This window comes from Saimiri boliviensis, chromosome 18, assembly GCF_048565385.1.
Source record: "Saimiri boliviensis isolate mSaiBol1 chromosome 18, mSaiBol1.pri, whole genome shotgun sequence".
Taxonomy (NCBI): domain Eukaryota; kingdom Metazoa; phylum Chordata; class Mammalia; order Primates; family Cebidae; genus Saimiri; species Saimiri boliviensis.
In genome coordinates this window covers 46,065,332-46,087,292 of record NC_133466.1, presented here as the reverse complement: position 1 = coordinate 46,087,292, position 21,961 = coordinate 46,065,332, and the positions used below count along the sequence as shown (strand labels likewise).

Here is a 21,961-nt window from a genome sequence, read left to right as displayed (position 1 = left end):
GGAGGGGAGGGGAAGGGCGGGGCGGGGCGGGGCGGGGCGGGGGAGGGGAAGGGCAGGGGAGGAGCGGGGAGGGGAGGGGAGGGGAGGGGAGGGCTGGGGAGGGGAGGGGAGGGGAGGGCTGGGGAGGGGAGGGGAGGGGAGGGCTGGGGAGGGGAGGGGAGGGCTGGAGAGGGGAGGGGAGGGGAGGGCTGGAGAGGGGAGGGGAGGGGAGGGCTGGAGAGGGGAGGGGAGGGGAGGGGAGGGGAGGGCGGGGGAGGGGAGGGGAGGGCGGGGGAGGGGAGGGGAGGGGAGGGCGGGGGAGGGGAGGGTGGCGCCGCCGCTGGGAGCCGCTCAGTGAGTGCGGCGCTTCTGGAAACGCGGGACAGGCGGGCGGGCTGCGGAGGGCGGAGGCGCGGGGCGTGGCGGCCGCCATGCCTGTGGGAAGTGGAGGTTTGCCGGGAAGTCCACCAGCGTTTATGGGGTGAGGGCGCCGCGCCAGGCCGCGGGCGGGGAGTTCGGGACCCCGGCGCGCAGCTGGGTTGACGCGCGCAGGGGCCTCCGCAGCGTTTGCTGGGCGAGCCGGCCGGGGCGGCCGCCGGGCTGGAGTCCCTGCGCCGGGTTCCTCTCCCCGCGGCCGCCGCAGCCCTCCTCTCGGGGCGCCGGGAAGAATCCCGCTGGCGGGAGCGGGTCTTTGGGGCTTCTCAGATGATCTCACCGGGCGTCCTTTCACCGAAGCGCAGCAAGACTTTTGGAGCGGTGTCCTCGCTTTCCTTTTTTTTTTTTTTGCTGGTAAAGCTGCTTTCCACAGGAAGTCTTTTCTTGAAGTGCTATCATTTCTTTGGGGTACAGTGTTGTTCACCCGAAGGAATGACTCCCAGTGCTCGAGGACGTTAAAGTGATCTGCTGGTCGTTTCAAAGCTTTGTTCTGAGCTGACACGCGTTAGTAGCTTTCTTTTGTTGTTAAATTTTATTGGTAAAATTTCACCTGTGAACCAGCAGCTCGGTTTTCTATTCTAAAATGCTAGCTTTAAGATTTCTGAGAACTTTGTGTCAAAGAAGTCTTTGAAAAGTTACAGAAGTCTGTGGAAGAAGTTGACAATTTGAGATGTGCAGGTGGTCGGGGGGCAGTGGATCACACGTGTAATCCCAGCGCTTTGGAAGGCCAAGGTGGGCAGACCACTGGAGCCCAGGAGTTCCACACCAGCCTGGGCAACATGGCAAAACCCCATCTCTACTGAAAATACAAAAATTAGCTGTCTGTGGTGGTGTGTCCCTAGCTACCTGGGAGGCTGAGATGGGAGGATCTATCAGAGCCTGGGAGGCTGAGGTGACAGTGAGCAGTGATCTTGCCAGTGCACGCAGGCCTGGATGGCAGAGGGAGAACCTAAAAAAAAAAAAAAAAGTACAGGTAATAAATTTATACTAAGTAAAATTCGCCACAGATGAAGAAATAGAACATTGCTAGATTGGGGTATGTATGTAAGAGTCACATTGTTGGTTTTAGAGGTATCAGATATTGTTGAACATTTTCCCAAAGTGGTTGTAAAACTTATCAGGGAATATTCTGCTTATCCCACATCCTTGCTGATGCTTGTCAGTTGAAAGTTATTTTGCCATTGGAGTAGAGGTGCAGTAATGTATCAGTGTGGTTTCATTTTGCCTTTTCCTGGTATGGAGGTTGAGTATTTTTTACTGCCATTTATATGTCCTCTTTTGTGAAGTGCCTGTTAAATCTCTGTATCCTGTTTTCAGGATATGCTTGTTTTTCTGTTGATTTGTAACACTTTATTCTGGTTATGTGTCCTTTCTAGGATATACACGTATTGCATTTCTCTTTTTTCAAACTGTAGCTTGCCTTTTCACTCTTTTAATGGTGTTTTTAAATGAATGGAGATTCTCTATTTTTTTTTTCTTTTTTAGACAGGATCTCACTCTGTTGTCCAGGCTGGAGTGCAATGGCACAATTACAGCTCATTGCAATCTCGACCTCCCAAGGCTCTGGTGATCCTCCTGCCTGAGCCCCCAAGTAGCTGGGATCTGCAGGGGAGCACCATTATGCTCAGCTCTTTTTGTATTTTTAGTAGAGATGGGGTTTTAACATGTTACATAGGCTGGTCTGGAATTCCTGGGATCAAGTGATACACCTGCCTTGGCCTCCCAAAGTGTAGGGATTACAGGCATGAGCCAGTGTACCCAGCCTGAGTTTCTTAATTTTAATGAAATTATACTTGATCAATCTTTTCCTTTATGGTAACTGCTTTTTGTGTCCTGTTAATCAATGCCTAACCTAAGAATATGAACACATTTTTTTCTGTGTTAACCTCATAGCAATTTTATTTTAGTTTATGCTTTTTTTTTTTTTCAGACAGACTTTCACTCTATTTCCCAGGCTAGAGTGTGGTGGCATAATCTCAGCTCACTGCAACTTTCACCTCCTGGATCAAGCGATCCTCCCACCTTAGCCTCTTGAGTACCTGAGACCATAGGCATGTGCTACCATGCCTGGCTAATTTTATTTATTTTATTTTATTTTATTTTATTTATTTATTTATTTATTTTGTAGAGATGGGCATTGAACATTTTCCCAGGTTAGTCTCAAACTCTTGGGCTCAAGTAGTCTGCCCACTTCAGCCTCCCACAGTGCTGGGATTACAGGTGTGAGCCACCCCACCCAGCCATGATTCACTTTTTACTCTACTAAAAAATAGCCATCTCTACTAAAAATACATGGATGTGACTGTTTAATGTAGCACCATATATTGACCGGGACATCCTTGTCCTTCTGGACTGTGTGGCACTTTTTTTCATAAATCAGATGGCTGTATGATCATCTGATTTATGAAATCAGTGTGGGTCTGTTTCTGGACCAACCTGAGCAACATAGTGAGATCCCATCTGTACAAAAAATCATAAATAAAGATGTAAAATGTTTTTAAGTGGGTAGAGAAGATGGAGTCATAGGTGATAATTTATAAATGATTGTCAGTTTTTGGCTACATACAGGTGTTGGTAAGTCAGATCTGTTGGGAGTTTAGGCAACATGTATTAAGAGAATTATGTGTTCAGAATGATTGCTAGATGTTCACTGACTTCAATTAGATGTTATTTGAGACTCACAGAGCTACAGGTTTTATTATTTTATTTATTTATTTGTCTTTTAAAAAATTTTACCATCTTCCTGTCAAGGCAGTAACTCTATACTTAATTGTTCTTAAGTATACCTAATTACCAGGAAAATTTTATGGATCATATCTAATTGTTAAGCCATTAAAGGACTGACGTGATGTAATGTAGACAATAGTATTCTACATAATAGTTTCAGGACTACATCAATGAAATTGTTTCTTTTTCTTCTTCTTCTTCTTCTTCTTTCTCCCCTCTTTCTTCTTCTTCTTCTTCTTCTTCTTCTTCTTCTTCTTCTTCTTCTTCTTCTTCTTCTTCTTCTTCTTCTTCTTCTCTTCTTCTTTTCTTCTTCTCCTCCTTCTCCTCCTTCTCCTCCTTCTTCTTCTTTCTTCTTCTTCTTCCTTCTTCTTCTTCTTCTTCTTCTTCTTCTTCTTCTTCTTCTTCTTCTTCTTCTTCTTCTTCTTCTTCTTCCTCCTCCTCCTTCTTCTTCTTCTTCTTCTTCTTCTTCCTCTTTTCTTCTTTCTTCCTTCTTTTTTCTCCTGCATATAGTTTGAACATATCTTCTTCTCTTTGCTTTCTTGAGACAAGGTTTCGCTCTGTCGCCCATGCTGGAGTGCAGTGGTGCAGTGGTATGATCATGACTCATTGCCGTTTTGACCTCTCAGGCTCTAGCAGTCCTCCTACCTCAGCCTTCTAAGTAGCTGCAGGCATGCACCACCATGCCAGGGTCAGTTTTTATTTTTTGTATTCAGGGTCTTCCTATGGTGCCCAGACTGTTTTCAAACTCCTGGGCTCAAATGATCCTCCCACCTTGGCATCCCAAAGTGTTGGTATTACAGGTGTGAGCCATCACTCCTGGCCATTTTAGTTTTAATAATTTTATATTTTTCTAATTTAAAATATTTATTATTTATGAATGTAATATTGTTATGATTATTTTGTGTTTAATCTCATTTTCAAAATAAGCTTGTGGAAACTAGAGATCTTGTTTCTTATTTACTACTGTATTCTCAGTGCCTGACCTTGCCTGGTATGAAACAGATATTCAATAAATAGTTGTTAAATGAATGAATGAACCACATTCAACAATTCTCTAAGTATCACAGCTTTCACTGTCTAACAAATAAAATAGCTTGTATAGAATAGAGTCACAGTTAACCTGCCATAAAAGGAAATGTCAATGAAAATAGACCTTTGTATGTGTAGCTGCTAAGATTTTGGGGCTTTTGTTACTGCAACATAAATTAGCAAAGCTCAGTGAGACTGCAGATAGAATATACATATATAAATAGACCAGATAGACCAGTGGATGAGATTCCAAAGATAGTTCAATCATCATTAACTAACCACACCCACACTCTCTTAATTTCCTAACGGAAAGAATGGAATTCCTGTTCACTAAGATCTGCCCCAAATATTACTTATTTTGTGAAAACTTCTCTGGCTACTCAGGAATCTCCCTGCTTCAGCCTCCCGAGTAGCTGAGATTGCACGTGTGCACCACCATGCTTGGCTAACTTTTTATTTTCAGAGACAGGGTCTTACTATGTTGCCCAGGCTGGTCAGGACTGTTGATTGCATATGACAGAAACCCAGCCAATTCTAGTTCCTCACCGCCTTTCAATCTGCTCCTTTCTCAGTCTTCCCAGTCTCAGCAAATGGCAGTTCCATCCTTCAAGTTCCCCAAGCCCCAAATCTTAATGTTAACCTTGCTTTCTCTCTTTTATGTCATAGCTCGTATGAAGGCCAATCATGTTCAGACCCAGGCGGAGGTTCCTGCTGACCCAGGCTCTCACCAGCACATTGTCCTTTACTGTCCTCCTGAGGGTGTCTGGAGCTTCAGTGCTGTGTGCTCTCGGCCTCCATGCTGGGGCACCACTGACTCCTGCTGTCCAGGGCTTCCAGTGGACTCTCCGAGGCACTGATGTAGAATCTTCCCCATTCGGTTCACCAAGAGCAGCCTCATGCAGTGTGGGCTGACATGAAGAGCTGCCAGATCTAACAGGTAAAAATCACGAGGCACTGCCAGCTGGATGGGGTCAGAGAGTCCTCTCTCCATTACGATTCAGATGAGGAGGGAAGATTCCATAGGCCCTAAACATTGCAGCATGACCCGCATGTGCCACCCACGAGCTGCAGTGCGTGGTCAGGTGGAAGTTATTTGACTTCAGGAGAGGACAGTGTTCTCTTCAGGCCTTTTCCTCAGTGGCTGGATCTGCGTCCCTCTCCTCTCTCTTCCCCTCTCATCCCCCAGTCTCCATCCCCATCTCTCTCTCTGTTTCCACCTTGCTGTTCCCTTTCACCTGCTTTTACCTCTTCAACTTTCATGATTCCCCCCTCCCTGTCCACCACATTTCCCAGGCTAAGGCTCCTGAACTGTCCTGTGTGGGGAGATGTGTCTGGATTTAGGCGGTGCCCTCTAGATGTGTCCAGGATGGGGAAACATGGCTCAGCTGCCAGTATAATGGTTTCAGAGAGTGGCCACTTTTGAAGGCCTTTCACATTTCCCATTCTAGAATCGTGTAGGACTTAAAATTGATGGGCCACAGTAGAATTCTTGGTTCCTCATGACCTTGTGGTGGTCACCTTCTTTCACTGAGCATTCACATGGTGGCTATTAGGTGCCAGGCCCTGCTCTGGGCTAGGGGCACCATAATGAGTAAATGTCAGATCACTACTCCATGGAACCCACCACTGCAGGCATTGAGAGGAGAAAGAAAGGGGCATGGCCTGTTTGTGTTCTTTTCACGTGGTCACCTGCCAGTTCCTGGGGGAGTGGGAGCCAGTGCAAGGAGAGAAGCCCAGTGAGAAAGGCAAAGGGATGATGTCAGACCCAGGAGCTGAGGCTCACATTCCCCTGCAGCTGGGCAGCTTCTGGAGTGGACAAGGAGCAGCAGGGAACATTGTGGCCTGGTGTTCTGGGGTTCACTGTCTCATCTCATTCCTGTGGGTGCCAGAACTTGTCCAAAGGGAAGACTCAGTGTCTCTAAAAACAGCAAGGCGGAGACAGAAAGTGTTTCAGAGAAGCAGGAATGATTGTCTGCCATGGAAACAGTATATGGATTTATAGTAGTGTGTCTCTCTAATAACTAGTTAGCGTGTTCCTGTTAATTGAAAATATCGATGGTGTAAGTTTCCTTGGATCTCCTCATCTTCATGTAAGTTTATCTGTTCCCCTATCCCTCCCTTCTTTCCTTCTTTTCCTTCCTTCCTGGGTTTTCTGATCAGGGTCATGTGAGGCTAAAATCCAGAAATGGGCTAGCTATGCTTTTTCTCTAGAGCTCAAGCTTTTATTCCAAGTTCACTGCAGATATTGGAAAATGTTTCTATTCTTGTTTGTGGGGGACTGAGGGCCCTTTTTCTGTGCTGGCTGTCAGCCAGGAGATACTCTGACTTCAGATGCCACCTGCTTTCCTCTTTACCTGTCTTTTCTGTCTTTCAACCAATCACAACTCATGGAGTCCTTCTCAAGCTCCTTCCTTCTCTGACTTCATCTTCTCCAACCAGCCACAGAAAGCTCTGTCATGTATGGAGTGATGTGATTCAATCCACTTCATGCAGGTAACCTCATCATCTTCAGGTCATGTAACTGTCACATAAAAACATAATCACGGGAGTGGTGTCTCATCACCTTAACAGGCTTCAGAGACAAGGGTATGGCATGTTTGGGGACCATTTCAGAAATTCCATCTACCACAGTTGGACACTCACATTCCCCCATCTGCAAAATACATTCATCCTCTCCTGTAAAGTTTCCAAATTTCATGTCATTAAAGCATTAGTTCAACATGAAAAATGTCACATAGGCCACATCAGATCCAAAGTTTAAAATCTTATCTAAAACATCCACACCAGGTGTCAATGAGGCTTCTGAGGGTGTCCATTAAGTACAGATTATTGACATAATTGCCTTACCTCTGTCTACCTGTGAAACTGAACAAACTGCTTATCTGCTCCTAATGTGGAATGGCAGGACAGGCACAGAATAACAATTACAGTGATTCTAGTTCAAAAGAAGGAACATGGAAGGGAGAAAAAAGTCACCAATCCAAAATAGTTTGGAAATGGAGCTGGGCAAAATCCAGCAGGAGGTACTTAAGTAGGATCCACAGCCTGAGACTGACCCTCCATCCTGTGGGACTTTGCTTCTGGGATCTTTGCTCTGCATTTCTTGAAACCATTATTGTCTATCTTATTTTCCCCTACTCCTTTGGTTCTTCCCCTTTCTCCTCATGGCAGCATCCTCTGCTTAATCCTTGGTCCATTGCGCCCAGCAGAATTGGTCAGATAGTGCCCGTGTCACAGTCCTGACTGTCTCCACGAGGGGCTGTCCTTGTGAGCCCGTGCTCCTCTGAGATCGTCTTCACTGTCCTAACCTCTCTCAGTCATGATTGCTTTCAGCTGCCCTGGCTGGCTTAGGAGAAAACCTAAGACTATGGAGTCCCAGAGCCATTCTCTGCCCTCTCTATCTCCAGGAGAGGAAGAAAATAACAGGGATCTTCATGGAGAAATGACCCACGTGAGGGCCTGGACTCTCCAGCAGTTACAGCAGAGGAAACTCCCTGAGGAAGCATGGAGTAGCTGAACGCCCAGACTGGGAAAGCAGGGTTGTGTTAACCACTGTTTAATCCTCACATGCTCCCTGCCCCAAACTGCTAGCCAGTGAATGACAACAGACTGGGAGTCAGTAATAGGCCTATAGAACCATGATAAAGAATTGTCCAAGGAAAGACCCTTTTACTCTGTTTGCAAGGTGAAATTGCTGTATTTGATCTAAAGTTTTCTGAAAGGCAGCAGCGAGTTTCTGGAGGATGAGTTACCTGCTTTGCACAGGGAGGGTGAGGCCAAGGCTTTCGTGGTATATCTGCTGCCACTGGGTGATGAGGGAAACTGGGAGAGTCTTAGTCTTTCTGGACTTGAGTTTTCTCATCAGTAAAGTAGGTGCTAATTGTACCTCTCTGAGGTCCCTTCCTGCTTAGTTTTCTCTGAGTCCTTGAGGGACTGAGATGGTCTTTAACACTGCCTGGACCTCTAACCTGCCTCTGACCTCTCTGGGTCTGACTCCTGACTCTGGCCCCTGTGTTTCTCCTTCAGAGCCTGAGCTGAGTTCACACCTGGGAAGCTGAGAACTGAGGGAACAGATGGAAGAAAGTCAGCAGGTTTTGGTAAAGAGAAGAACCTGTAAAGGACAAGTCAGCGCTAGAACAGGTGAGAAACAAAGCAGGGGAGAATAAGGACAAACTGGGCCAGAAGCCTCAGGGGAATGGGCAATGGGCCTGTGATCATTCAACCAGTCGAGGGGCAGCGCAAGCTAAGCAGCGGGAACTGGGCAAGACACTTAATCCACAGGAGTCTTCTGACCCTGGTGAGGAAGAGCCAAAGGGGGGATCAGAGCTTGTTTATAGTGAGAGGCAGCACCAACTCCAAGAGGGGGAGGATTTGACCCTGAGCCCCACCCCAGACCTAGGAGCCTCGACCTCGGGGCTGCCATAGCAGTGGATGCTGTTCAGGTCAGTGTGGGTTAGAGAGAAGAACCATGCTTGGAGAAGGGTTGGAGATGTCTATTCTTACATTAAACAGCTCTGCCCTAGGTCAGGTGCCAGAGTAAGTATTTCTTGCCAGTATATGAAGCAGTGATACTTACACTATTCCTCTGCACTTTCAGTTGAGGAAGGTCTCTATATGATATGAGTATTTACTGGGTGTACTTGGGGTTCAAATAGTAGTGTTTCCCCAAGCAACTCAAGCTCATGAGAGAAAGAACACAATGACATGATTTCAAGAAAATATAGTAGTTCTCTGAAAGTGGTGTGTCATGGCAGCCCAGAGGATGGGAGTGTAGGTGAAGACATTGCTCCTAATGACAAGGGGAACCATAAGAGGAATTCTTCAGAGTAGTCCCGTTTTTCCTCCAGTGTCCCACAGAAGATTCTGGGATGTGACTTGTGTAGAGCAGGGGTCTACAGGTGTAGGAAGGGGGCTTGCTGCATCTTGGGAGAAATTATAGCATCCCTGGTAGGACATTTTGGAGAGGATTGTTGGTGATTGGATTGGATATCTATAGTCAGTTTTATCCTATCTTCAGTGAACACTGCTGAGACCTTCCTTAGTGCCAGACCCTAAACTGGGAATCATGAACACAGAGATGAGTAGATATGATCTCAGCTTTCACAGAACTCTCAGTCTAGTGAATAGCAAGTTATGAGAAATGTAGTGATGGTGGCTTCATTAGAGCAAGTGGCTCATGCTGCATGGAGATGACCTCAGTGGATGACCGGGTCCCCCTTCTGGTTGTTAATCAACAGCTGGCTGACTTGCTCTGGGACAGTGACCCTGGATTTCTGCCAGGTGTCAGCATCTTAGGTACAAGCAACACCTCAGTTTTCTGTTGGGTCAAAACAGTTATCACTGCCAAGGTGATCAGAGGACACTAGTGACATCAGTAGCTACTGATGAGGTCCTGGCCAGCTAGGGAAATAAAGATGTAAGTTTAACAACAATTCTAAATTTGTTCTTAACATCATGAACAGAGAGTATCTGTCTTCTAAGTTAAATACTTTTTAGACTTCAAGATTCACCCACGTCCAAAATAAAATCTATGTCAGCCATATTACTGCCCTGAGATGATTTTTCCCTGTCCTTACCAGAAGCCTGCACTATCTGGAGCACTGAGGCTGTCTCAAGCCAACTGATCTGCTCTCTGGATTCCAGGGACACCCGCAGAGCCAGAGGTTGAAGGCACAGGCATTGCTATCTCTGACCGTTCTGACTCCAGGTTGATCCACCCCGATGCCCATTATTAACCACACAGTAACAGGATGCCACCAACATTTTGATTTGAGGCTGTCATGTCAGAATTTTAATAAAATTTAATAGATATTATTTTTTAGAGTACTTTTAGGTTTACAGATAAATTGAGCTGATAGCACAGGGAATTCCCCTATTCTCTCTTGTCCTCTAGAACACAATTTCCTCTATCATTAGTATCTTGCATTAGTGTGATAGATGTTTACAATTGATCAATCAATATTGGTATGTTATTATTAACTAAACTCCATAGTTTACGTTAGGTTTCATTCTTTGAGTTTTATAGTTCTGTGGGTTTTCACAATTACCTAGTGTCATGAATCCTCAGTACAGTATCACACAGAAGAGTTTCACTACTGAAAACCTCCTTGTGTTCAACCAATTCATCCCTTCTCCACGTTTGGCAATCACTGATCATTTCACTATCTCTACCATTTTGACTCTCCTGGAATGTCCTAGTGTTGGAATCATACAGTGTGTAGAGTTTTTAGACTCGTTTCTTCCTAGCATTATGTATTTAAAGTTCCTCCATGTCTTTTCATGGCCTGATAGCTCATTTCTTTTTATAACGGAATCATATTCTGTTGCACAGATATACCACAGTTTGTTTAGCCATTAACTTAGTAAAGGACATTTTGGTTATTTCCAGTTTTTGACAAGTATGAGAAAACTGTTGTAAATACCTGGATGCAAGTTTTTGAGTGAACATGTTTTCACATTACTGTGGTAAATACCTAAAACTGCTATTTGCAGGATTATGTGGCAAGGCTATTTTTAGCTTTGCAAAAAACAAAAACAAAAACAAAACAAAACAAAACAAAACCACCTGCCAAACTGTTTTCCAAAGTGACTAGCATTTGGCATTTCCACTAGCAGTGAATGAGAGTTCCCGCTGCTCTGCAACTTTGGCAGCCTTTGGTATTGTCACTTGTTTGGATTTGAGCCATTCTATTAGGTATATATTATAGTGTAGTGGCATCTCTTTGGTTTAATATGCAATTTCCTAGTGACACATGATTTTGAGCATCTTTTTCCTATGCTTATTTGCCATCCATATGTCTTTTCTGGTGGAGTATCCAGATCTTCTGCCCATTTTTAAATTGGGTTGTTTGCTTTATTATTATTGAGTTTTAAGAGTCCTTTATGTATTTTGGACACCAGTCTTTCATCAGAGCTGTATTTTGCCAATATTTTTTCCCAGTTTATCACTTGTTTATTCATTTTCTTAACAATGTCTTTCCCAGAGCAGAAGTTTTTAATTTTAATGAAGTCCAACTGATCATTTTTTTCTTTCCTGGGTTGTGCTTTTGACACTGTATCTGAGAAGTCATCACTATACCCAAGGTCACCTAGATGTTCCCCTATGTTATCCTCTAGGAGTCTTACAGTTTTGTACCTTGCATTGAAGTGTAAGATCCATTTTGTGAAAGGTGTAAAATCTGTGTCTAGATTTATTTATTTTTTACATGTGGATATCTAGTCATTCTAGCACCATTTGTTGAAAAGACTATCCTTTGCCTGTTAAATTGCCTTTGTGCCTTTCTCAAAGGTTGGTCTATTTCCGAGCTCTGTATTCTTTTCCAGTGACCTATTTGTCTGCTTTTTTTCTTTCTTCACCAATTTCCACACTGTTTGGTTACTGTAGCTTTATAATTAGTGCTGAAGTCGGCAGTGTCAGTTCTGTGGGCATTTTTCTTCTGATCTTTACTATGAGAACCTGGTTGGGCTCCAGGTGATAAAACTTAGAAAAATGTGAGATCCCCACTAAATCTGGGCCCCAAGGAGTTTTGAATGCTCAAGGCAGGCCACCCTCAGCTTCTAGTAATCTGTCAGTACCATTTAAGTGCTGGCTTCAGCAACTTCTGTTCCCTGTATTTGCCTGTCTGTCTTGTTTTCAGCATGGCAATTTGCCCTGTGACCTCTCTTCTAGGCCCGCTAATAAGATTTGATAATTTTCAGTTTGTTCAGCTTTTTTCTTGTTGTAAGGACAAGTGGTGACCTCCTGGCTCCTTGCAGGTTGGCGTAGAAACCAGAAATTTTATTGAACAAGTTACTTGTAATGAAAGTCAGTAATCACAAATGTAGAATTGAATAATTTCTGTAGATATGTAGAATTTTGTAGCCATCACCTCAGTCCCCTCTTAGAATACAGACTACCTTTCTTCCCTCCCCAGATTCCCCAGAGGCTCTTTGCAGTCATTTTCCAATCCCTGGTCACCATGACAGAGCCTGAACAAAATTAAAATTTGGGAAACAGACAACATTACATTTCAGCTTTTATTAGATTGGGATTTTATGTAATGGACCATTGTCTTAATCTTGTGTCAACTAGAGGAAAGATTTTATTCTTAAGGACTTTCTTTATGGGAACTTAGTAGTTAGTCCCATTTATTGCTCTCCTTGAATTGGTTCGTCTATGCTGGTAGCAGATAGTTGCAATCAAACCTTGTCCAGTGGGCACAAGTGAAAGCGCTAAAAAAAAAATCCTTCTATTAGAAATGTAGATGATGAATTTGCAGATAATGTTATGCAGAGTTACGTTTGTTTGTTTTTGAGCCGGAGTTTCACTCTTGTTGTGCTGGCTGGAGCGCAATGGCATGATCTCAGCTCACTGCAACCTCTGCCTCCTGGGTTCAAGCAATGCTCCTGCCTCAGCCTCCTGAGTACCTGGGATTACAGGCATGCAGCACCATGCCAAGCTAATTTTCTATTTTTAGTGGAGACAGGGTTTCTCCATGTCGGTAAGGCTGGTCTTGAACTCCCAACCTCAGGTGATCTGCCCTCCTCAGCCTCCCAAAGTGTTGGGATTAGAGGCATGAGCCTTCATGCTGGAGTGCTATGTGCAATCTCAGCTAACTGCAACTTCTACCCCTAGGGTGCAAGTGATTCTTGTGCCTCAGCCTTTCGAGTTGGCTGGGATTACAGGCATGCAGCACCACGCCCGGCTAATTTTGTATTTTTAGTAGACAAAGTGTTTCTCCATGTTGGTCAGGCTGCTCTCCAACTACAAACCTCAGGTGATCCATGCACCTTAGCCTCCCAAAATACTGGAATTACATGCATGAGCCACCACACCTGGCTGGGAGTTAAATATTTTACCATCTTTTTTTTCTTTCAGAATTTGGATTGGTAACATGGAAAAGACCCTTCTCACCTGCCTGAAATGCCCTTCATTATCTTCTTCTAGTTGCAAGGGCTCTGGAACAGCCGTTACAGTGCTCCCACAAAGGTAAGTATAACATTTTAATGTAGTCCCTTGCTTTTTTTTTTTTTCTTTTTTGTGCCTATAGGGATTAGCATACATGTATGTGAAAATATAAAAAGAGTACAGATAGGCACCTGTAACTAGTTTTCTGTTGCTACCTATTAACGCATTATAACAAGTTAGTGGTTTGAAACCACAGAAATCAGGAAAGATTGGGTTCTCTGATCAGGGTCTTAGGAGGCTGAAATCCAGTTATGGGCTGCCTTGTGTTTTTCATCCAGAGATCAGGCTACTCTTCCAAGTTTACTACAGATGTATCGGCAGAATTCCTCTTCTTGTGGGTGGAGGACTGAGATCCCTTTTTCAGTGCTCCTGGCTCTCAGCCAGGAGACACCCTGACTCCAGTGGCCACCTGCATTCTTTCTCACTTTTCCCATCTTCCAACCAACAACAGCCCATGGAATTCTTCTGCAGCTCCTATCCTCTCTCTGACTTTTTCTTTTCCTACCCACTAGAGAAATCTCTGACACTGAGGGAGAGATGTGATTAGATCTGGTGCACTCAGGAAAGCACAGCCTTTGTATTAGTCTGTTCTTGCAGTGTATAATTAATGACCTGGGTGATTTATAAAGAAAGAAAAGTTTAATCAGATCATGGTTCTGTGGGCTGTGCAGGCTTCTGCTTCTGGGGAGGCCTCAGGAAACTTACAATCATGGTGGAAGTGGAAGCAGGAACGATCTTCACATGGCCAGTGGGAGAGAGAGAGAGAGAGGAGCGGGGGGAAGTGCTACATACTTTTAAGCAACTAGATCTCATGGAAACTCTCATGCAATGGCACTTGGGGGATGGTGCTGAGCCATTAGAAACCTTCCCCATGATCCAATAACCTCCTGCCAGGTCCCGCCTCTAACACTCAGGATTATAATTCAACATGAGATTTCGGTGGGGACACAGAGCCAAACCATATCACTCTTTAAAGTCATATGACTGCCATGTAACAATGTAATCACAGGAATGTCTTATCAGCTTAACAGGTTCCAGAGATAAGGGTACAGCATGTTTGGAGACCATTTTAGAAATTCTACCTATCACAGTTTAACTTCTATTCCCCAGACGTTCACATCCCTCACAGATGCAAAATACATTCACCCTTTCACCTAAGGTTTCCAAATTTCGTGTTATGAATGCATTAGTTCAAAGTGAAAAATGTCATGTAGCTCTAATCTGATCAAAAGTTTAAAATCTCATTTAAATCATCTACACCAAGTGTGAATGAGGCTTCTGAGGGTGTCCATTAAGTACGGATTCTTTTTTGTTTTTTTTTTTTTTTGAAAGTGAGTCTTGGTCTGTGACCCATGCTGGAGTGCAGGGGTGTGATCTTGGCTTACTGCAACTTCTGCCTCCTGGGTTCAAGCGATTCTCCTGCCTCAGCCTCTTGAGTAGCTGAGATTACAGGCATGCACCACTGGATTCAGCTAATTGTTTTGTATTTTTAGTAGAGAAGGGGTTTTGCCCTGTTAACCAGGCTAGTCTGAAACTCCTGACCTCAGGGGATCCATCCCCCTAGGCCTCTCAAAGTGCTAGGATTACAGGCATGAGCCACCGTGCCTGGCCCAAATACAGATCCTTGATATAATTTCCTTACCTCTGTTGACTTGTGAAACTGAACAAACAGCTTATCTGTCCTCAATGTGCACTGGTGGGACAGTCACAGAGTAACGACGCTAGTGATTCTTGTTCAAAAAGAGGGAAAGTGGAGGGAACAAAGTCACTGATCCAAAACCATTTTGAAATGGGGCTGAGCAAAGTCCAGCAGGAATTTCTTGATTGGGCTCCTCAGCCTGGAACTAACCCTCTGTGACAGGGGGCTTTGTCTCTGGGCTCTGCATATTTTTCTATCATTATTGAAAACATTTTATTTTTCTTTTTCCCCCACTCTTTTGGTTCTTCCCCTTTCTCCTCATGGCGGCATCCTCCACTTAATCCTTGTTGCATCATCCCAGCAGAATTGGTCAGATATTGCTGGTGTCATGGTCCTGACCGTCTCCACGAGGGGCTGTCCTTGTGAGCCCGTGCTCCTCTTCACTGTCCTGACCTCTCGCAGTCATGATTCCTTTCAGCTGCCCTGGCTGGCTTAGGAGAAAACCTAAGACTGTGGAGTCCCAGAACCAATCTCTGCCCTCTCTATCTCCAGGAGAGGAAGAAAATAACAGGGATCTTCATGGAGAAATGACTCACATGAGGGCCTGGACTCTCCAGCAGTTAGAGCAGAAGAAAGTTTTTGAAGAAGAATGGAGGAGCTGAGAGCCCAGGCCGGGAAAGCAGGGTTGTGTGAAACGCTATTTAATCCTACGTGCTCCCTGCCCCAATCTAGCAGCTAGTGAATGACAGCTGACCGAGTATAATCACCAGGACTATAGAACTGTGATAAAGGGTTTGTCCAAAGAAAGGGGCTTTTACTCTTTTTGTTATCACAGTGGACATTGCTGTTTTTCATCTAAAGTTTCTGAAAGGCAGCAGTGAGCTTCTGGAGGGTGAGTTACCTGCTCTGCACAGGGAGGCTTAGGCCAAGGCTTGTGTGGGATCTGCTGCCACCAAGTGGTGAGGGAGGGAGCCTGGGAGAGTCTCAGTCTTTCTGGGCTTCAGGTTCCTCATCAGCAAGGTAGGGGCTTTTTGTACCTCTCCGAGGTCACTTCCTGCTCTGTTTTCTCTGCATCTCTGAGGAATTGAGATGGTTTTCAGTACTGCCTGGGACCTTCAGCTGAGACCTGACTCTGTGTGTCTCCTGCAGAAGGCTGAGCTGAGTCTACACACTGGAATCCCAGAGATCAGGGAACAGGTGGAATAAAGAAACTCAGCAGGTTTAGGGGATGAGAATAATCCCCAAAGAACAAGCCATTGGTAGATGAAAACCAAAGAATGGGAGAATAAGGGAAAACTGGGACAGAAGCCTGAAGGGAAATGGGCACTGCCTGTGATCATTTAAATTCTCAAGGAGCAGCATGAGCTGAGCAGTGGGGACTGGGAAACTTACTCCACGGGAATCTCCTGCCTCTGGCCAGAGAGTCATAGGGTAGATCAGAGCTGGTTTATAGTGAGGGGCAGCTTCAACTTCAGGAGCGGGAGGATGTGACCGTGAGCCCCCACCCCAGACCCAGGAGCCTCGACCTCGGGGCTGCCGTAGCAGTGGATGCTCTTCAGGTCAGTGTGGGTTAGAGGGAATAACCGTGCTTGGAGAAAGGTTGGAGATGTTCATTCTTAATCAAACAGCTCTGTCCTGGGTCAGGTGCCAGAGTAAGTGTCCCTTGCTTGTATATGAAACAGTGATACTTATACTATTCTTCTGCATCTTCAGTTGAGGGAAGTTTCCCATAAATATTTATTATTTACTTTTCTTTATATTGGCTAAGCACTTGTGATTCAGGTATTTAATGTCTCTAAAAAAACACAAGCCAGTGAGTGGAAGAACACACACAGATCATTTCAACAAGATACGGTAGTTCTACCCAACTGAGGTGTTGTGGCAGCCTGGAAGATGGGAGGGTATGTCAGAGGACATTGCTCCTAATGACAGGGGGAGGTGTAAGAGAACATTTTCAGATTGGCTGGGTGCAGTGGCTCACGCCTATAATCTGAGCACTTTGTGAGGCCGAGGTGGGTGGATCACAAGATCAAGAGATTGAGACTATCCTGGTCAACATGTAATGGTAGACCATTTCTACTGAAAATACAAAAAAATTAGCTGGGTATTGTGGTGTGCGCCTGTAGTCCCAGCTACTCGGGAGGCTGAGGCAGGAGAATTGCTTGAACCCAGGAGGCAGAGGTTGCAGTGAGCTGAGATCATGCCATTGCACTCCAGCCTGGGTAACTAGAACGACACTCCACCTCCAAAAACAAAAAAAAATTCAGAACAGGCTTGTCTTCCTTCAAACTCCCACAGGAGAGGATCCTGGGGCCGCGATGGTGTAGGGCAGGCGCCTCTTTAGGGAAGGGGATTTGCAGCATTCTGAGAGAAAGAGCATCCTTACAAGACATAGGGAACAGAAATGTAGGTGAAAGAGTCGGAGGTTTCTAATCAATTTTATTCAGTCATGGATGAACACTGCTGAGAGGCCTCTCTGTGCTGGGCCCTTAGCTAAGAACCATGATCACAGAGGTGAGTAAAATAGGATCCCAGCTTTCACACAATTCTCAGTCTAGTGACTGGTGATTGATGAGAAGTGTAGTGATGGTGGGTTCATCGGAACCAGTGGCTGATGCCGCATGGGATGACCTCAGTGGATGGCCTGGCCAGTGACCCTGGACTTCAGCCATATTTCAGCATCTCGAGGTGCAGTACACCAATACCTCTGCTGCATGTTGAGTCAAAGCAGTTAACACAGCCAAGGTACTCAGCCAAGGTATCACACTGGTGATATCAGTAGCTGTTGACTGTTTCCAGCTGGGGAAACAAAGAAGTAAATTTAGTAAGTCTTCTAAATTTGTCCTTGCCATAATGATAAATAACTGTATCTTGATAATGAATTATATACTGGCAAATTAATTATAATTTGCCATAATGAGAAATAACTTTATGCTGAGTACTGCCGACACACAAGCCCTTGAGGACACATGCCTGAGGATTCTGATGAAGATAATGATGTCCAAATATGTACACATTTGAACCTACAGTTCAGCTTTGAAACAGTGGAAGACCCAGTTTCAAATTCAAGGTTGCTTTGAGTAGAATCTCACTTTACCTCTCTTTGCATGGCAATGGGGCCAATCTTCCCTAAGCTGTACCTTACAAGAAAAGTAATACTGGTAAGATTTCAGAGTTCAGCAGACAGAGGTAAGTATTTTAGTGCCAATGATTGAGATCTACTCTAACAGTGTCCAATATTATTAAATTCTTATCTTCAGATAATTTAAAATAAAATATTTAACACTAAACTTTAGCCTCGATGACAAAAGAATTTAATCAAATTTTTATTGTTCCACAGCATCCTGTATATATCCCATATTTATTTAAAACTCTGTAAGTATGCCACTGGTCAGAAAAATGTTTTTTCACATATGTATTTATATTATTGAATACTATTTTGTAGTTCATGAGAGGTATTTGGGGAATAATAAAGAGCCACACACTGTTAATCTACTTAGCTCAATTAAATACATTGCTCCACAGAGGAACATATGTCTAAATCAATCACATTCATAGTCAAACCATTTTATATATTTGTTACCTACTATTCTAAGTAGTATTAAAAGTGTCACTAACTACATATATCTTATGTCTTTTATAATTATGAGCTGCTTAAGAACATAAACACATACTTATTTGCACATTTTATATTGCCTCTCATACTGCTTGTTGTTTATAAAACCCCGCGGCCCGCGGCCCGGACGCCGTCCTCACGCGGCCGCTCAATCCGTCTGAGAACGCGGCCCCCACCGGCGGACGGAGAAGACCCAGGCCCTGCCCGCCGCCCCGGCCCCGAGGGGCACCGGGCTCCGGGCGGGAGCGCCCGTGTGCGAGGACGACCGTGCGCCAGGCCGGCGCGGGCGGCGGCTGCCCTGCACCCCCGGGTCCGCGAGGCCGCGCGGTGCCCTGGCGGGAGCAGGGGGTGCCCGCCCGCGCGCCCGCCCCGACCTGCCCCTTCTCCCGCCCTCGCCGCTGTCCCCGCCAAGCACGGCGGCTGCCCCGGCTGCCGGAAAAGCCTCACGGGACAGAACTCGGCCACGAACGCCCCGGGCCTGGCGGGGCTGAGCGTCTCCGCGTCCTCCTCCGCCTCCAGCTCGCCCGGCAACAAGAACGCCGCAAGGAGCTCCTGAGCCCGCGTCTGCCGGCACCACCCCGGTCCGCACCCACCCCCGCCCGGGGGACCCGAGGCTCCGGGGAAAGTGCGGGGCCTCTGCCCCCCACCCCCGGCCGGCGCCACGTGGCCCTCGCAGACCGTGTGCCCCGGCGGCGCCGCTCCTGGCTGGTCGGCACCGCGGGCCCGGCCTGTACCGGGGCGAGACCCGAGCCCGGCCCACGGGCCCCCTGGCTTGGGAAGGCCTGCGCCATACGGCCCCTGCTGGGGCACCCCGGCCTCCCTGGCCTCGCTGTCTGACCGCACCTTCTAAGCGTTCAGTGGCGGAAAGGTTTTCATAATTTTAAATTATTACTGCTTTGAAATAAATGGACGTTTTCGCTCACATGCTGACCATGCGTGAGCCCTGGCAAGATGGGGCCCAGCTGCTCCGCCAGTGCTGCGAGCACCGCCAGGACAGGCCGTGTGGGCCCCCCAGCCTCCGCCTCGGCTGCCTCCACAAGCCAGAGTTTGGGGGCTCGGGACCATGAGGATGACCAGCAAAATTCAAGAACAAAACTGCTACAGCAGACTTTTTTAAAGGAAAAAAAATATGTGTATCTTGAAACTTATTTAAAATACACCACTTACAAAGGAAAAAAAAAAAAAAAAACTTGGTTTCAATCCACACTTCAGGACTCCCTGGAAACTTGCCTTCTGGGCCACTTGTAAAGCCGTTTAGGTAGAAATGTCATCTCTGAGGTGCTCCACTGCAAATTTGAAAAAAGGCCAGTATCAGAAGAAGCTCTTGGCTGCTGAGGTCTCCTGGTCACCATGAACTTGAAGAAGTGAGTGCTATAGCTGCAGCCTTAACTACAGAATCTGGGAACTGGTGTACCCCTGCATACTATCTGGGCCAGATACCGGAGATGTCATTTCCAAAGCAGATTGGAAGCACGTTTTTGGAATTCTCTCCAATGTCTTCTACTCAAAAAGACTGACATCTTAACACTTCACTATATATATATATATATATATATATATATATATATATATATATATATTATATTTAAAAGGTCTAGATCTATGTAAAAAATCAAGAGCGAGTGGATAACCCAAGTTTGGATAAATGGTGCATAATAAATTTATTCATTTTTTGCTGTTGTACATTGGATTTATTTTTGTATTTTGGTTTTGTGAGCATGTCTGCTCATGCAAATAATCAAGAGATTCTCTTTCCTGACAGCATCTTCCGATAGGTGGAATATCTGGGTTATAAAATTTGTGGATTGTCAATTCTACTGAGCAATGCCACTTACTGTTTTAAAGTGATTTCATTTATATTTCTACTAACAGGGTAATCATATTACATAAAAATAATAGAAGTATGGTTGATTCTGGCAAGTTAAAGAAATATAAATAACTCACTCTTATTAAAATCCAAGGGGCGCAGTGGCTCACGCCTGTAATCCCAGCACTTTGGGAGGCCGAGGTGGGTAGATCATGAGGTCAAGAAATTGAGACCATCGTGGTCAACATGATGAAACCCCATCTCTACTAAAAATACAAAAAATTAGCTGGGCATGGTGGCGCGTGCCTGTAATCCCAGCTACTCAGGAGGCTGAGGCAGGAGAATTGCCTGAACCCAGGAAGCGGAGGTTGCGGTGAGCCAAGATCGCGCCATTGCACTCCAGCCTGGGTAAGGAGCGAAACTCTGCCTCAAAAAATAAATAAATAAAATAAAATCCAAAGGATTTGAGGGAAGAACAATTTATACATTGAGCATCAAATACTTCAAATAAGTTTTGGAAGACATCCAGAGGAGTGTAACTACTTTCTTGTAGTTTATCAAAATCCCGTAATAAGGTTAAGCAGTTTATCAAAATCCCGTAATAAGGTTAAGCAGGTAGGAATATAGGCACATTTGTATTTCAGAAAGCATTCGGGCCTAGATGAAATAGAAGGGCTTCAACCCAGCAAGAGAACAGAACAAGTGTGTGTGTGTGTGTGTGTGTGTGTGTGTGTGTGTGTGAAAAACAGTCTGACTCTGTCGCCCAGACTAGACTCAGTGGCACAACCCTAGCTCAGTGCAACCTCTGTCATCTGGGCTCAGGCAATCATCCAATTTAAGACTCCCACGTAGGTGAGATTACAGGCGTGCACCATCATGCCTGTCTAGTGTGTGTGTGTGTGTGTGTGTGTGTGTGTGTGTGTGTTTTGTGGAGATGGAGTTTCACCAGGTTGCCCAGGCTGGTCTTGAACTTCTCGGCTTGACTAGTCTATCTATCCAGGCCTCCCAAAGTGCTGGAATTATAGGCATGAGCCACTCTTCCAGGTCCTAAAATCTTTTCTCATGGCAACTGCTGTCATGTAAACTTTACCCTCAGAAAAGATAAGACTACCCTCATCTGTTGGATTTCAGTTTAGGTGTTACTTCTCTTAGGAAGACTTTCAGGATGACTGTCCCTTCCTTTGTATCACCTACTAGACCATGAGCTCCTTAAGGATTGAGTTTTCATTTTTTAAATTTTTTAAAAAATTTAATTTTCGGGACTCATGTGCAGACCATGTAGGTTTGTTACTATTTTGGCTCCAATCCCTACCAATATGGAGAGTCCATAGTAGACACTCATTTTGTGAGTAACCAGAGAAGTGCACACACGAGATCCTCTGAGACATTCTGGGCTTTGAACAGATGAGCTACACTGCATTGTAGGAATTGCACAATGCCTTTGTTACGGGGTTTGGCTGAGCATGCCAACAGACTTTTTGTGATGTCATTGATAGAGAGTTGGACAGCGTTATAGATGTGGGACAAGGTGAATATTATTATTCTATAAAATGCACCAAAAGCTGCACAATACTTGAAAGCTGTGTAAACTTCCAATCAATTCTGCCAGCATGCAAGAAGCATTTCCCGCAAAATATTGTATGCAGTTCTGTGGCTTAGGAACATACTTTGGCAACATATTTAATATCACTGAGAGAAAAACAGTTTTCAGAGACAGACTGCCTGGGTTCAAACCCTACTTAATTTGAATTTAACTATTCAAATTATTGAAGTTTCCTGTTC

General features: G+C 45.1%; 1 long non-coding RNA gene across 1 annotated transcript; it reads left to right on the top strand.

The window, feature by feature from the left end:
- Positions 1-4,087: 4,087 nt before the first annotated feature.
- On the top strand, positions 4,088-13,729 carry LOC141581969 (uncharacterized). Its single transcript, XR_012514806.1, has 3 exons — positions 4,088-5,107; positions 8,197-8,310; positions 13,028-13,729. It is a non-coding gene; the product is annotated as an uncharacterized LOC141581969 (long non-coding RNA).
- Positions 13,730-21,961: the final 8,232 nt, after the last annotated feature.